The sequence below is a fragment of the Lactuca virosa genome, chromosome 6 (genome assembly GCF_052849685.1).
Source record: "Lactuca virosa cultivar CGN04683 chromosome 6, Lactuca_virosa_CGN04683_v6, whole genome shotgun sequence".
Classification (NCBI taxonomy): Eukaryota; Viridiplantae; Streptophyta; class Magnoliopsida; order Asterales; family Asteraceae; genus Lactuca; species Lactuca virosa.
In genome coordinates, this window is record NC_136431.1 from 277,967,380 (window position 1) to 277,973,856 (window position 6,477).

The following is a 6,477-nucleotide window of genomic DNA, read 5'->3' on the forward strand; positions in this document are numbered from 1 at the left end:
TCTCGCCACCCTAATGGTTCTGTCAGCTGCTATCTCAACCTCAAGTGGACAATCTAGCTCCCCTGGAGCTCTGCTAAACCTCTTGCTAAGCGCAAGAGAGACGAATGATTGGGTAGCCCCCGAATCAAACAATATTGTGGCTGAAATGCCGTTCACTGAGAACGACCCTATACAAAACATATAACCATAAGAAACAATCAATAATAAAAGCAGAGTTAAGGGAAAAATACATACCCGTCACCACGTCAGGAGTCGCTCGCGCCTCCTCTGCTGTCAGCTGAAAAGCCTCACTCTTCGCCACCGGCGTCTCAACTCGGCCCTGACGGCCATCTGTAATCCTCAAAGTAGTAGGAGCAGGTGCTGACACCTTTCCTTCAGCAGCTAAACTCGGACACTGGGACTTTTTATGTCCCCTCTGATTGCACTGGAAGCAAATCAGATCTGTTGCCGCAATGGCGGTAGTAGTGGCTGTACAATCTCTGCTCATATGCCCAGTCCGACCGCACTTGTAGCAGCCGGAACTCCCTGCCTTGCACGCCCCGTCGTGCAATCTCTCACACTTGCCACACCGACCGTGGCTCTGCTGACTCCTGGATCTGTGATCTGAAACCTTGGGCTTTTTGCCCGAACTCCCTGAACCTGAAGCCGCCTCCGGCTTTCTTTTTCTCTCCATCTCAAGGTCAATCTCTCTCTCTCTCTCTCTCTCTCTCTCTCTCTCTCTCTCTCTCTCTCTCTCTCTCTCGCCCTAGCAATCATGTCATCCAGCGTTTTACAGCTGGACCGGCTCACAAACTGGCGGATGTCACTCCGCAGCATCTCATGATAATGGGACTTCTTCATTTCCTCATCAGCTGCGTACTGAGGAACGAGAAGCGCCCTTTCCCTGAACTTGGCGGTAATCTCCGCCACTGTCTTTGTAGTCTGGGTAAGATCCTGAAACTCCCTGGCTAACTGCTGCACCTCAATAACCGGTGCGAACTCAACTTTGAACCTGGCAGTAAAGTCAGCCCAGGTCATAGCATCCAAAGCTGCGTCATTTCCAATGACATGTCCTACCTCCTCCCACCAATCCCGTGCCCTGTCCTTCAGAAGACAGGACGCCAATCTGACCTTGTCCCCCTCGGTACATCTGCTCGTGCGGAAAGCGTTGGCCACATCCGCCAACCATCTAGTACTCGCTATGGGGTCCCGCGCCCCGTGATAATCTGGAGCTCCACATGCCCGGAACTCCCTGAACGTAAGCGTGCGCGACCCCATCATGGCCGCCACCTCAGCACGAAATGTGCCTAGTCTCTCCTCCATCAACTCTAGTATACCCTCCTTGATCCAACCAAAGATCACTGGAGTCTGCTCAAGAATGATATGGGTCACCTCTGAAGTGAAGAACTCTCTAGTTTGCTCATCTAGATGCTCGGCTCCCGAGCCTGATCCTGATCCCTCTCCGGCACCTGAACTGCCAGCTGCTGGCCTAGGTCGCAAAACCACCATTCTGAAAACATATCATGGCAAACGTCAGTACACTGAAATATCTCAAGGGATCGCTTCTACTACAAGCTTCCCAGTCTCATCTCAGCCTTCCTTGATTCGAGTACGGATCCTCTGCTTTTAGTAGTACGGGCCCATACTACCTTCCACATCTATCCATACTTTCCTCAAGAACCGCCTCGACTCCACCAAGTCACTCTACTGCTACTGACTTCTGCTACTCACATCCTAGGCTTGCCCTAGGGAAACCTTTGACTCCACCCAAACCAGTCCTCAGCTGCTGAAGGCCTCCTTGCAATGCCAATTAGCCACCACCTGAATACCATCACATGCAATGAGGCTCAGATAATCCTTCGAGTAAAAGACTCATCCCTACAACGGTTAGACTCAAACGAGAGCTGCGCAATAGGGTCAAATCCGGCACTCTGAGATTATCCAACCCTGACCACATGTGACGTGATGTATTCACCTAATGGCTAACTCCCATCACTCAGGGTCCCACTAAGCACAAAGCAAGCAACATTCGGATAAAGGAAACATACTCATGCAAACAATTCTCATAATCAAGAAACTGTACTAGCATACAATGCTAAGCTCATGCTATCAGGCATAACCTACACAGGCTATCCTACTACTGCCTACTCACTACTAGCATGCAATTCTCATCAAGCTGAAACACATAAAGCAAGCACATAAGGCATCCTCCTAGATCCCTAGTCCTATACTAGCATGCTGTTCTACTGAAACTGGAACTGATAATATAAACTTGTATAGGTAATTTGGGAGTACTTACTTGAGCTCGGCTGATCGCACGCACCACACTTTTTTCTCTTTATCAAAACTCTTTTCCTTTCTAAGTTCTTTTTTCAAAAATCTTTTTCGAAAATGTTTTTTCCTTTGAAAATCTTTTACCGTTTCCTTAGTTTGAGTTCAGACACACCCGAAAGTGTATTTGAATCCCTCAAACCAAGGCTCTGATACCAACTTGTAACATCCCAAAATACGACCCAAAAATTTTGTTTAATCATTACTAAAATCATTAGATCAATACCATAAAATAAAACCCATACGTCAATGTATCAAAACCATACCAAAGTATCACAAGAAAATTGTATCAAGACTGTATCAAATCATGTCAATGAAAAGCTAAATCAACTCCCAGGACAAAAACTGAAGTCGTGGTGTGTGTGATGCCATCATCCCGAGCTCTTCCCTTTACTTGTGGAAGTACCTGAAACCAAAACTGAAACTGTAAGCACGAAGCTTAGTGAGCTCCCCCAAACTACCACATACCATACAATAACATATAAACACATACTGGGCCTTGCCCACTGCATCGGACCGAAGTCCGGAAACTGCATCGGATCGAAGTCCGAAACTAACTAGGGCCTTGCCCACTGCATCGGACCGAAGCCCGGAAACTGCATCGGACCGAAGTCCGGAACTAACTGGGACCTTGTCCCCTGCATCGGACCGAAGTCCGGAACTGACTGGGACCTTGTCCCCTACATCGGACCGAAGTCCGGAAACTGACTGAGCATAACATATCATAGCATAACATATCAATTAGCATAACCACATATACTGCATACTGCATCGGGCGGAAGTCCGGAACACATAATACAAAACACGCTTGAATCACAAAGACATCAAGCAATCTAACTACTGCATCGGACCGAGGTCCGGAACTACTGCTAACTAAACGGGCCGGCATTTATAATCATAATAGCAGTGGTGTAAACAAGAATTGAATATAAAATCACAATATCATAAATGAATATGGTATAAGCTGTATATGTATTTGTCAAGGGAGATGATTTGTAAGCAAAGATTTTTTACTTCTCACAACATTTTTTTCTAGTACGACAATTTTACCCTTTTCTCTATTTTAACAAACTTTACAATCTACCCCCTCTCATCTAAAACCCTTCCAAATATTTTAACCTCTGCCTTGAAGATATATGAATCATCTAATAAAATAAAAACGATGCCCTTTTGTAAATTAATTTGTTTCTGATTAACATACAATTAATTTATAAGAACTAAACTAATCCCTCAAACAATCTTGAGGTTTTGGTTTGATTGTGATGGGTTTACCAAGCTTAGATTTATCTTCCATTTTTGCAATATCACGAGCCTTGTCACAAACAGAAACAGGAAACCCCTTAGCATCATCCCATGATTCCAAAATTACCCCTGACCCCACACAAACCTCTTGTTGATAAAAAGCTGCAAATTGGCCAGCTGCCAGACCCTGATCATCTTCAAGTAATTGGACAGTGCCAATACCATCTTTTTCTTCTATATGCAAACTACAATCATAGAAAACTGGGCCATGCCGAACCTGTCAAAAATGTGTAAATGTTGACTTTTTCTATTAAGTCTGTTCTTTATGTATTAAGTGAAAAATTAAGTCATGTAATATGTTTATGTTTACCTTGCATCTTAAGTGGTTTAAGTTGTGAGGAGGAGATCCGCTGATCCATCTAAAGGATCCAACACGAAATGATCGCCTTCTTTTATCAACGGAATAATAGTTTCTTGATACAAAAACCACATTATTTTTTACATCTTTCGAAACAACATACCTGCATGGAAACATGACATGTATTTTTATAAATAAATCTTTAATTTAAAGATCTGAATAATAATAATAAGAGTAAATTACTGAAATCGTCCCTATGGTTTGGTAAAAATTACACGTTTGGTCCCTAACTTTTTTTTGCACTCGGATCGTCCCTATGGTTTGATTTTGTTGCGTTTTTCGTCCCTATGGTTTGGTCAAAATTGCACGTTTGGTCCCTAACTTTATGTATGTAAGGGACGAAAAACGCAACAAAATCAAATCACAGGGACGATCCGAGTGCAAAAAAAAAGTTAGGGACTAAACGTGCAATTTTGACCAAACCATAGGGACGATTTCAGTAATTTACTCTAATAATAATAAAAGGTGAAAGATTTATAGTAAATTACCATGGTCCTCCTGCAAGACCCAAACCTTGGCGCTGACCAATTGTGTAAAACCAGAAGCCCCTGTGGACTCCTAAAAAATCACCTGTTTCAGCCTCCAGTAGTATACCTTCTTTTTCACCAATATGTCTTCCAACAAATTCACTGAACTTAATCTGTATAATGATTACATAAATTTCCACTTAATATATATATATATATATATATATATATATATATATATATATATATCATCTCCAAAGTTGGGATTTTTGTTAACAAACATATTACATACCTTCCCAAGAAAGCATATTCCATGTGAATCCCTTCTTTCTTGGTTAGGCAAATCAAATTTCCGGGCAAGCCTTCGGACTTCATCCTGATAATTTCATAGTCGATATTTAAATAGTAAATTCATAAATTCCGTTTTGTTTTTCATAAAGCAAACTTACTTACTTTTGTAATACATCCAAGAGGAAGCACTAGTCTTTTAACTGAGCTTGTGAGAGATATGAAAGAAAGTAGGTCTGATCCTTCACCTGAAATTCCAACATGTATCCCTCAGTGTAAGTTGGTAATGAAAATAAGTAGAGCATATCTTTACCATATCCTTTGAGAGCTGAAGAAATGAAAGCTCATTGGTTTCATCTGTAAAGGGGTGAATATCTTTTGCATAATGTCCAGAAGCAACAAACTCAAAATCCATGTTACTGATGGCATCCATGAACGCACCTAGAGATATAAAAGCGAAATTGATGACAAATGGGAACAATAAAAGATGAAAGCAAGCAATATGATTACAAACCGAATTTGATTCTTGTATTGCAAAGAACATCAGGGTTAGGTGTACGCCCACATTTATACTCATCAATAAGGTAAGATACCTGCAACACCTGCAATAAGTTCCATTGATGATGATGAATGTGAGAAAATGCATTGTGACTAACCACTTTGTCCCAATATTCATCTGTCAGATGTAAACTTCCAGTGCTACATCAACCTGAAGCAGGTTTGTAAAAAAAATGTTGATATATTTCCTTCAATACTAATCAAACTTTGGAGAAACAAAGAAAAAGATGACATAATCAGGGATTTGAGTGATAGAATCGAGAACTTCATTTGTTAAAGCAAAGCAGGGAAGTGTTTTTGAGCCTTGAAATCCAGTTAAGCACTAACGTAAATCTGAAGATAAAATGATCTAGATGGATAATATGAAGGTGAAGAAAGCAACCTGATTGCAAACAGCTTTTGCGTACTTCAAATCCTCTTCCCACGGACATTCAGACCAAAAGTTCTCGAAATCTTCCTACCAACAAATTCAGTACCAGAACTAGCTAAGGAATTAAAGGTTTCAAACTTCAAAAAGCTCAAACACAAACAGAAAGGTAAAAGTAAAATGGAAACACGAAAATAAGAAACCGATAAGAGAGGAGATTTTTGTTCATTTCAATCATATCATCCACCACATTTTTAACTTCAAATATACGTTATGAATTGAAGAGTTTTGTTAAGTTACAAAACTTGACCTCAAGTTTTGGAACTTGTAAAGTCACCTAATTAACTTTAGTTCCAACCCCTAGAATTTTAAATGTTAAAAAATTCAACCCTTATACTTTATAATATTATAAGTTCAATAATATATATATATATATATATATATATATATATATATATGTATAAGATCAAGTCGTTTTACCGTTAGTAGGCCTCATTCACGAAGCCGGTCTATAAGGGGGGTATAAGGTTGTTGCCTATAAAATGGCAGGACAGTGACTTAAAATTCTCATTAAAAGTTAGCCGAACGGGTAGGACAGTGACTTAAAATTCTCATTAAAAGTATAATGATAATTATAAAGTAACTAAATGTTTTATAAATTCCCAATCTTAGTTACTTTAGGAAAAATGTGAATAAGGTGCTAATCCATGAAATTACACTTTGCACTTTGTTTAAGTCGTTGGTGGAGCGTGTGTGGTTTACCGGCACACTAACTTGGACTTAACAAGGTAGGCAAAGGGTGACTTAAGGTTTTTTCATAAGGTCGG

The 6,477-nt window shown here is 40.5% G+C and overlaps 1 pseudogene; it reads right to left on the reverse strand.

The window, feature by feature from the left end:
* Nucleotides 1–3,532: 3,532 nt before the first annotated feature.
* On the reverse strand, nucleotides 3,533–5,879 carry LOC145122582 (uncharacterized; annotated as a pseudogene).
* Between the last annotated feature and the right edge of the window lie 598 nt (nucleotides 5,880–6,477).